Source organism: Tachypleus tridentatus, chromosome 2 (genome assembly GCF_004210375.1).
Source record: "Tachypleus tridentatus isolate NWPU-2018 chromosome 2, ASM421037v1, whole genome shotgun sequence".
In the NCBI taxonomy this organism is placed as follows: domain Eukaryota; kingdom Metazoa; phylum Arthropoda; class Merostomata; order Xiphosura; family Limulidae; genus Tachypleus; species Tachypleus tridentatus.
This window is the reverse complement of record NC_134826.1, coordinates 37,430,884-37,441,761: the sequence shown is the minus strand read 5'-3', so window position 1 is coordinate 37,441,761 and position 10,878 is coordinate 37,430,884.

Sequence of the window (10,878 nt, the reverse complement as noted above, 5' to 3'; positions counted from 1 at the left end):
CAAAATATCTTGCACTTCTCTTATTGAAAGACAATATATAAAACTGCGTTTCTTCTGGGTACTATTGCTAGTTTCATTGTTACTTTTACCTCCAATGAAAATTTACTGTCTGCCTACTATTCTAGCGTAAAAGTGCAAACAATCTTCCACTAGTATTAAAAGTAGCAAGAAATTTTAATTTTTCGGTTTTATAACTCAGGTTGGCAATCACAGCTAACCCTCTCCATTTCAATCAGGCTCCTTTGCGCGTGTCACATTTCTTCAAGCAGTACATTCAAAATTTATCTAAATAGCTATATTATCAATATATTTCAATAAAGATGGCATTAAAGTATAGCACTTAATTCAAATTTTTATATTAAAATTTCTCATCTACTAATTGTGAAAGAAAATGTTTCAGAGAATTCTTAATATTCATTGGGTCACTTGAAGCATCTGCATACTGAAATCTCCTCTTTGAGTTTTATAGCTTTAATATTATAGTAACTAATTGTTGCGTATGAAATATTGGATTTTTAAAGGAAAGTATGAAAGAAATACATTTTTTGTTGTTTAATCAAAATAAGCTCCTTTAGACTCTATACACTCCTACAAACGACTTTTAAGTTTATGAATGCCATCTTTAAATAACATTATGCAACACAAATTTTGTTCCCGGATAGTATGTGTTATTTCTTAATTGCTTATGTTGTAAAAGTACAGAAAATAGCCATTATTTCCTTCAAACTTTGCTTTTGTGACCTAGATTATGAAATTTAGAAATTAACCTATTTTCTATGTAAAAATGGGCAAATTACACATTTTCATTTACATAAGATCTAAATAAAACAACACATGAATCAAGATTTACATGTATTTGTACTAAAGTTACACAAAAATGAACAAACATGTTTAGAAGTGAGTAGTTTTTCGAGATTTGCGACTGTAATGTAAATCACTTTCATGTATCAGCCTCCAAATATAGTCTTCCATCATGTTTTCGGTATACGCTCCCAGGTCGCAAAAGCAAAGCTTTGAAGAGAAAAATAGGTCTTTTCCATTTACTTTAGGTATAAGCAATTAAGAAATAACACTTTCTGCCCAGGAACAAGAAAAAGTAAAAATGTTGTTACATACTGTAATTGGACGTCCTATAATACAATAAAGTTTTCAAAGGCATGTTCAATTGACCTTTGGTTTACAAACTTTTTTTCATTTAAAAATGTCAAAATTATTTAAAAGGTTATAATCTGTAGGGGAAAATGTGGTGAATATAATGGTTGATAAAGTTTCATAATGAAATTCGTTTAGTTTTTGGACAGTAACGTGTGAGACATGATGCCGAGTATTGTCATAAAGAAGTATGGGTCCACTGTGATTGACTATTCCTGGATGTTTTCGTGACAACATTTGATGCATAATTTCAAGTTTACAACAATATTTCTGTGCTGTCATTGTTTATACTGGCTTTAAAAATAAATAATGAATCACCACGAAACATTGACCATAAGCTTCTTATGGTGAAGAGCTGGTTCTGGCATATGTTTAGTTGCTTCTTCATAGTCAAGCTATTGTCTGAATAGTCAGAAATTATTGTAAAAACCATGTTTTATCACAGGTAGAATTATATACAGAAACGGGTCGTTTTGTGTTGCGAGTGAGCTGTGAGGAACGAATTTCGACTCGTCTTGTTTGATAATTTTTTCAGTCAATTCGTGAGGTACCCATTTATCGAGCTTTTTCACATTACCAGTTACTTCAAAATGTCAATAAACTGTTGAATAATGAAAATTAAGTTAGTCGAAAAGTTCCCTTACGGTTTTGCTGGTATCTGATTCAACTAAGGCTCTCAATTCTTCCTCATTAATGGCTATCTGTGGACGGCCTCGAGGCTCATTTTTAAGGCTTATGTTACCAGAGCAAATCTCCTAAATCAACGCTGTGCTGTGCGTTCATTAGCTGTGACCAAGTATGAACTCTTAAATGAAAATTGCACGAATATCAATTTTATCTGTGGTGACAAAAATCAATATAAATACGATTTAGTTTCTGAAATAAGAAAAATAAAGTGAGCTTGAAATGGTCCAGACAATATACTATATTGTTCTGAGAAAGTTACGATAATATTTCTCTTTCAGCAACTAAAAATCGAGTTTCAAACTTGCACTTAAAAATCTGTCATTTCATATGCAACAGCCCGATAACAAACTGTTGGACTTATACAAAATATCTGTTAGAATCCTGTCATCAAACATGCTTGGTCTTTCATCCATGGGGACATTATAATTTGATGACCAATCCCACTTTTTATTGTTGAAATAGTAGCCCAAGAGTTTATGGTGGATGGTGTTGACAACTTGCCTTGTATTTAATCTATCACTTCTTAATTAGACATGGTTAGTTCTGATAACCTTCGAATAGCTTTGAGAAAAACTCCATAACTAATATTTTAAAGTTAAAACCTTCAATGGTAATATACTTTCGATTAGTAGAGGTCTTAATTATGTACATGCTGATATGCGAGTTCATTAAGCTCATAGCATTAAGCGATTGTTTAATTTTAAGTAGGTTTAGCAGAAAACCAGTTAAATTTGTTTTTAGACATTCCATTTTAGGGAATTATGTATTATTTATGTTTTTAAAGGTATTTAAAATGCGTTTTGAGAGGCAAGTTGATTATTGTTCATTAAGAATTAGAGAAAAATATTAGGCTTATTACGAATTCACGAGTTTAAAGATACACGCACATATATACCTAAGTGTAAGATTTATTTGTTTTTGAATGTCGTGCAAAGCTACACATTGGCTATCTGCGCTAGTCGTTCCTAATTAATAAGACTGGAGGGAAGGCAGCTAGCTAGTCATCACCACACACCGCTAATTCTTGGGCTACTCTTTTACCAAAAAATAGTGGGATTGACCGTCATATTATAATACCCACATCTGGAAGAGCGAGCATTTTTGATGAAGGTGGGATTTGAACCCGCAGCTCTCAGATTGTGGGTCGAACGCCGTAACCACCTTGCCATACCAGGCCCATAAGTGTAGGATATCTGCTAATATGATGTGTTATTGTCCAGGCGTGAACAAAATCTGAATTTTATGTAAGCTAGACAAAGAAATTATAAAATGAAAATAATACAGATATGAACATGTAAAAATTCCGACAAAATGCCAACAAACAATTTATTCGAAGGAGAATAAAAAGTATTTTATGCTTTATTCTATAATTTTCAAAATTTCGTATCACTGTAAATTGATTATTTAGCTAGAGGTAGTGCTTATATTTATAAACAATTATCTTAAAAAGTTTGATATTAATTTAAGAGGTTCTAGGGGTTATGCAAATGAAATATGAAACTTTAAGATGAGAAAGAAGTATTTTTATTTTTATTATTGCACTAGGACTGAGCCAATAAAGGTTTTGGAAATTTAGAAAACCCTTTTGTACAAATACTTAATTAACACCATGTTTTGTGTATAACAGACTTGTAATGTTTACTGAAGGATTTCCAAATATGTGAAAATACATTTAGTGGAATCAGAGTTATAGTATGTATTGTTAGTTACATGACGATTACAAGGTTGGATAAAATGAATCAACCCGAATATAGAGAGTTAACTTGATAATGCAAAGCTTCAACATTCAAATCATATTCTACATTTGCATTCACGTGTTGCTTAGCAGCCATTTTCTTACATACAACATTCATTTCTAAATATACATATCTCATAATTGAATGTTTCAATAGTTACGATTTATAACATGCTGTGATATTCGAATCATCAGTCTTCCATGTTTTACTTTTAATTCACCATGAAACAAATTATTATTGGTATAATTCACTAAACTAAAACATATCAACTTGAATTCTCAGAGCTAGAACTAATGTTCCTGCTGTTACTAAAACAAACATGTTAATTAACATATAAGGTATTATATATTATCACTTCAGCACTCATGATAACGACGTGGAAGTTATAAAAAATGCAGTACATACTTTTTGTTGGACTAAATCGCCCAATAACTCAGAAAGCACAGAATGTTACTTCCTCTCAGTCACTTATTTAAGTGTATAACTGTTCTAGCTGTTCACGGTAGAGGGATAATCTTGATACTACTTGAATTTCTAGAAAGTAAGGATCACAAAATCATTTCGCCCACTGGTTTATCAATTAAACAATTACCTTAACTGTTGGTGATTGATCAGGTTTACACCTGGCCATACTAATCAGGGAACCATCATCGATACGTTGCCTAACACTGAGCTAGTTGTTACTTGCCTTTGCTTCCAGAGGTTCTTCATCTGGCTCATTGTGAACAATTGTGATGGTGTGTATACTTTTACAAGCCAGCGAAGAATGTTTACAGTTTTATATATATGTTAAAGATTTCTTATCTCAAAATCGCGTAGAGATTACAGTTACAGTTTTACTTCTCATAAACCATTAGTATTAGACCTATTATATTTTTAAACACTGCATTCGTAATTTAGTCTCTGAGGGGTTTTGAAGAAAGAGAATAGTGTATAATAATATTACAATCTCTTAAAGTTTGAAGAGTCAGTTGCAAGTAAACAAACAAGTCAAAATTCGTTTTCCTGGCATTACATAGGATTGTAAGATTTCTCAAGTTTAAATTATTATTTTTTTATTTTATTGACTGATATTTTACTCACTTTTAGTTAGACTTCATTTCTAATTCAAAATGTCAATAAACCTGTTGTTGAGTGTTACCATAAAGCTCTCTGAAATAAAATAGTACCTATTAATTTCTCTAAACGCGATATTAATTAAAAAACGGCTAAAGAAAAGTTAAGAATTGTAAGGAATATGTTCTGTAATGAGATTTTAGGATTGACTAAAGTAGCTTAGGTAATTTTATTTGTTGCAAACAGTTTAATTTTAAGCAAGCTTCAATAGACTAGCAAACGTTATATATTATGAGAGTTGTAAATAAATCTGGTGTTTATGTTGTTAAATCTTATTGCATATAGAAATAGAAGATAATATAACAAGTGTGTCATAAACTGTTCTTCTCTTCTTTTTCCCCTTATGGACACTACTTTGTAAAAAATATTTAGTTTCTTAATAACAAAACTTGTAAATTTGCATAACTTGTTTAAAGAGAATTTTACGTTATACATGCACAGTATAGTTGATACGATTTGAGCTAAGGTTCAAAAGGACTGTCATTTGTGTTTGCTATTTTACATTATACTCTACTAGACTACTGAAAATATATAAGATTATCTTTGAATTTTCTCCAATCAACAACTACGTTGAAATAAGAGTATATTTTGAAATCACCATAAAAATTAATATGCTTATAATTAATGAATATGTTTCATTCACAATTAATCGGAGTTGAAGTAGGTAAAACACAGGTGCGCTAACATTCAACCTTGTTACAATTTCGTGGAAAGCTACACGAGGGATATCTTTTGCGGTAGCCGTCCCTAATTTAGCAGTGTAAGACTGGAGGGAAGGCAGCTAGTCATCACCACCCACCGCCAAGTTTTGGGCTACTCTTTAACAAAAAAAAAAATGTGGGATTGGCTGTTAAATTACAATGTCACAATAGCTGAAAGAACTGGTATGTTTTGAACCTGCAACGCGCAGACTGTGAGTGGAATGTATTAACAATCTGGCCATGTCAGGCTCGTAGAGGCTAGAAATCACAAAGTTAAACATCAATTTATAGATACTTTTTAAAAAACCACAGATATGATCAAGCGAGAAAACATTTCTAGCCGCTATAAACGGTTGCTAAATAAACAAGAATAGTTAGTTGCCTTTTATAAAAACAACATTCAAACAAATTAAAAGCACTTTATTTTCTAATGCTATTAAACACAATTTTCCATATATATTCTTCGATTCCATTTTCAAACCTCAGCCTCTAGTTCTGTGTCTTGGGAATATTTTACCAACGATCTCTTACCTTTATAAAACCAACTTTCAGCTAAACTCAAACCTCACTACAAAGTTCACTAATTTTTATGCTTAATATTTCAGTTTAATATATGTAACTCATTCCTAATTTTATGTATCTCTGAACCTTTCGCCCCCCAGTGGCTCAGCGGTATGTCTACGGACTTACACGCTACATTCTGGGTTTCGATACCCGTGGTGGGCAGAGCACAGATAGCCCATTGTGTAGCTTTGTGCTTAATTCAAACCAACAACAACCTTTTTGTCCTCCGTTATTCATACAATTGAGTCCACAAATATGAAGTTTTGAATTGCATTATTAAAGTTTTAAAAAAGAACACATTTATAGTAATTTATCCACGCACAAAAAACACTTCAAGGTTGAAATTCATTAAGTTAAAGGTTTTATTTGTTTAATGATATACACGACAAATTAAAGGAACTTCAAACTTTTTCTTAAGAAAAAATAAGGCACTCGTAGCATAGGCTATAGCAAGAAAGCTAAAATAGTATTATAAGCAAAATAATCACGTTGCATGATTTGTTTTAATTTGTCAACTCTTAACTTATTATATCACAACACATCGGGAAAGCTATTTCCCATTACTTTGAACTACAAAAGCCGATCAGGGTTCTAGTCCTATCCTCTGGTGGTGTAGCGTTAAGTTTATGTACTTACACATCTAAAATCTGAAGTTCAATTTTCCGCTTTGTTCTAAAAACATAACCTTCCAGTTCTATTGAGATCTACGTAGAGCTTGTTAGAAAGTAAAAAACTTAGCTTGGTGTTATGTATCTAGAAGAAAAGACGTTGATGAACACCCTCCGCGGGCCTAGCATAGCCAAGCGTTTTAAGGCGTTCGACTCGTAATCCGAGCGTGGCGGGTTCGAAGCCCGGTCGCACCAAACATGTTCTCCCTCTCAGCCCTGGGTGCGTGATAATGTGACGGTCAATCCCACTATTCGTTAGTAAAAGAGTAGCCCAAGAGTTGGTGGTGGATGGTGATGACTAGCTGCCTTCCCTTTAGTCTTACACTGCTAAATTAGGGACGGCTAGCACAGATAGCCCTCGAGTAGCTTTGTGCGCAATTCAAAACAAACGAACAACCTCCGCAAAGTTACAGCTTCGATATTTTCCAACGCAGGCAAAAAAAACTTGCTTTTTCATAATTTCTTTGAATTGTGATAGAAAAAGAAATGTCTTTGTAGAACAAGATTTGGTAGGCTTAGTTACTATTTTGTACATAGACGATCCGAGGTTTTGATTTGTAAATAAGGCCAGTGTGCTAGCGTTGATTTAAATTAAGTCTTTTCAGCCTAAGTAACTCTTGAATGGCACCAAAAATAAATGTAAGTATATATTTTTTTTTAAATAAAAATATTTGTTTATAGCAAACAAAATATCCCGATTAAGAATTTTAAAAAAGTCGGCATGCTTTATATATTTAAAGAGTTATTTTTATTATTTTTTTGCTTGTTTTTTTTTTATTTCGCTACAAAGCTACACGAGAGCTGTCATATTAGTGTGTTGCTAGCTTCAACCCGTGATTGACGACAGGTTTCCTTGATTTCATGTTGTATTACCATCATTTTGTGACTGATTTCTTCAAGATTGTTGCACAAGTACTTGCTCCTATTAAAGTCATACAATTCTTAGATGGACCAAGGAATTGTAAAGAGTGTTATTGTCGCCAAACTCAAATTTAGTGATGACTCCACGATTGTCATATCCACAAGAGAATGATGAGCTCTTGTTAGAGTTTGATGTTTTCAGTGTAAAAGTGAACTATTTTGAGAAGCACATAGTTTTACTGAATATTTTTCTGATCACTGTTTCAGTACAAATGCAGTTTAAATAGAAGAAACTGCAGATTGTGAATATACCACTGTTTTCAAGAAGTAATACTCATGGGTTTTTGCTTTGTTGGTACCTTTAGCTAAATAAATGCCCCCCAGTGGCACAACGGATGTCTGCGGACTTACAACGCTAAAAACCGAGTTTCTATAACTCTGGTGATCAGAGAACATATCGCTCATTGTGTAATCTTGTTCTTAATTCGAAACAGCAACAATAGCTATATAAATTTTACCTGAAAGGAAACAAGGTACTGGTGTTAATGAATTTCCATGGTTCAAATATGAAAGTTTGTATCTGTTTTGGCAAATTGTGCAGCAACCACAGTTTCATTAAAGTCTCGATTGCAGCTTCTTTCTTAATGAATCCAGGGATCAGTTTGTATAAAACCTAGACAACATTGAAAGAAATATAGCTGGATTTCAAAATAGTTCTAAGCAGCTGTCATGGTAATAGATACAGCAAAGATCACTGATCGATGTATGCAAAACACAAGATCTGACAAAACACGGAAAAATGGATACACGAGTAAATGTGATACGTTCTTTTCAGATGGTTTACTCGTGAGTGCATTTAAACTTGTGCAAATGTCATTTTACCCACGTCATTAGTTTTCATACACTTTATTCTAAAGGGAATATCAGGGCAGGGGATTCTTGTGAATGAGCAATTCCATTTTAACCTATTTTTTTAGCCAAACTTTTAACCAAATAAAATTTGTTTGGTTTTACCTTTCATTCCATACTTTTTCTATTTAAGATGAAATTCTTAGTCTTTCTGGTTATATTGTTTTCAAATCACCCCTGAAAGTAAGTTTCACTCTAGTTACCTAACCGAATAATTTAGTAATAAATATGGAGATTTTTCTAGTAGCTCAGATTACTATATAGTCTCCAAGATAATGGATGATGACTAAATGCTCAGCCAGGTATAGCCAGAACTGATGGATGAAGTTTCTCATTGATACATCAGACATGTGGTCTCTGAATGAAACCATGGACAAACTGACTCCAAAGTCTGTAAAGGAAGTAGCATTTCAGATTATCTGGACTGTGATCACAGTGCTGACTACAGAATAATCTGTGAAAACGACTTCACCAAACAATTGAACTCAAAATGATAGAGTCCAGTATTCAAGAAACCTACACCAATTCCTGTCAAGCCAGAGCTGCTAAGGTGTATAGGAATTCATTCTTGGATTTTTAGATGTCTAATTAGCAAGTGCTTGTTGTAGAAATGCCACTGGCATCTGCTGTGCATCCACTTGTGCTGAGAGTACTACATCCAAAAACAAATAAAATAACTACCCCAGAACTCAAATTATCATAAAGGTAATTTAAATTGCCAAAAGAGTAAATATATCAAGTACTGATGGTCCAGACATCAATGTAGATAATTCCTTCTCTGGAACATCCATAATCACTCACACACCTACATCACTCACAAAAAAAGTAGAGCTGTTGACAATTCCCCCAAATAAAATTAAATAACCTTTTAATCTTCAGAAAATATCAGTATCAAAATACCAATGCCGAAAACAAGCAGCAAAGTAGGTGAAGGCAAGTCTTTTATAACTAGAAAGGTCATCTGAAGTGTAAGGATCCTCCTTGACCTCAGGGTAAAGAGCTTTCTATGTCAATAAAGTTCATACTCTGAATATCACATACCAGACAATCACAGCTTACCAAAAGTGATTTATGCATTGGAGGATCTACTGTCATGGACCAAGGAAAGATATGAAGCTTTGGTTTCTCGTTGCTAATGTCTATATGCATTTATTTATGAATTACTTAATTTTGTTTTTGTTTTGTAGTGTACTAATTTAAAGCAGAACTGTGCAATTATTTTATGTATTTTGCATAAACAATGTATGTATAAACTTTCTATTTTTCTGGAATGTGTATTCTAATTGTTATTCACAATTCTTTGTAACACATTTTTTAGAAGTAGGGTATACAAGCATACTGTATGCCTCCTTAAGTTGATACATAAAATGTTTACAAATAGACGTGCATAGTGAATATAAGTTTTACCAAGGAAAGTTGTTCAAGGGTGATATTAAGTTCCACTCATCCTAGTTACTGAGATTTACTGCTTTAACATAGACCATACTAAATAGAAAATGACAGATATTTCAACTAACAATTCAAGTGATGCCTCAGGTACACTAAATTCTTTATTTGTAATAAGAGTGGCCATCAGTCACCTGAATAGTGAAAAGTTTTTATTTTTTTTCTATTTAAATCTATCACCATGGGTATCAAAATAAACAAAACCCTATAAACCCAAGTGCTTTCAAAGGGTGGACCTTTTATATTTCAAGATATAATATGGATGTTCAGAATTAAATGGGATTTGCTTTCCTTTCTGTTGTGCAGAAGCAAATTACAGAATGATAAACAGGTTATCTTACACATTGTGTAATTACAAGAACTAGTAAGTTCAAATGGTAATTAACAAGGACTACAATATGAAGTGCTCTAGTTAACTGTGTATGTGGTTAACTTAAAAGAAAGACAAAATTACTTCATTCCTTATACTTTTCTACATGCTGAAAGTCTAAAAATTGCAAATACATTAAATTCCATTATGAAAATTTTGTATAGTTTCAATGTTAAGACAAAAAAATAAAAGTATAATGTCTAATTTTCCAAAACCATGTATTCACAGTGCTTTTGTCCCCAAATTCTGATGGTTGTGAAAATTTGCAGTACAGTGGAAAAAAACAAACCAAAAATACAATTCAATTGGTTACCTCCTAATGTTTGTAAACATTAAAAATTAAATAGATTTTTAAAGTAAATTTTTCACAACCCCAATTTATTAGTTTAAGTTAAGTTACTCAATGGGCTATCTGCACTGTTGTAAGTCTGCAGATAGCACTGTGCCACTGGAGGGCTAATTTATCAGTACAAAGAATATTATCAACTTCATAAAGGTTTATTAAATTTTGAAATAAATAGTATGTTACATCAGTGTTTAACATCTGTCAGCAAAAGCTTTTATTGTATCAAAACAATAACAAATTTGATTTCTAAAATGTGATCAAAGTGCAACAGCGTAATTTTGAGTTTAATGCAGAGAAATTAATCTTGACCAATTAAATCAAA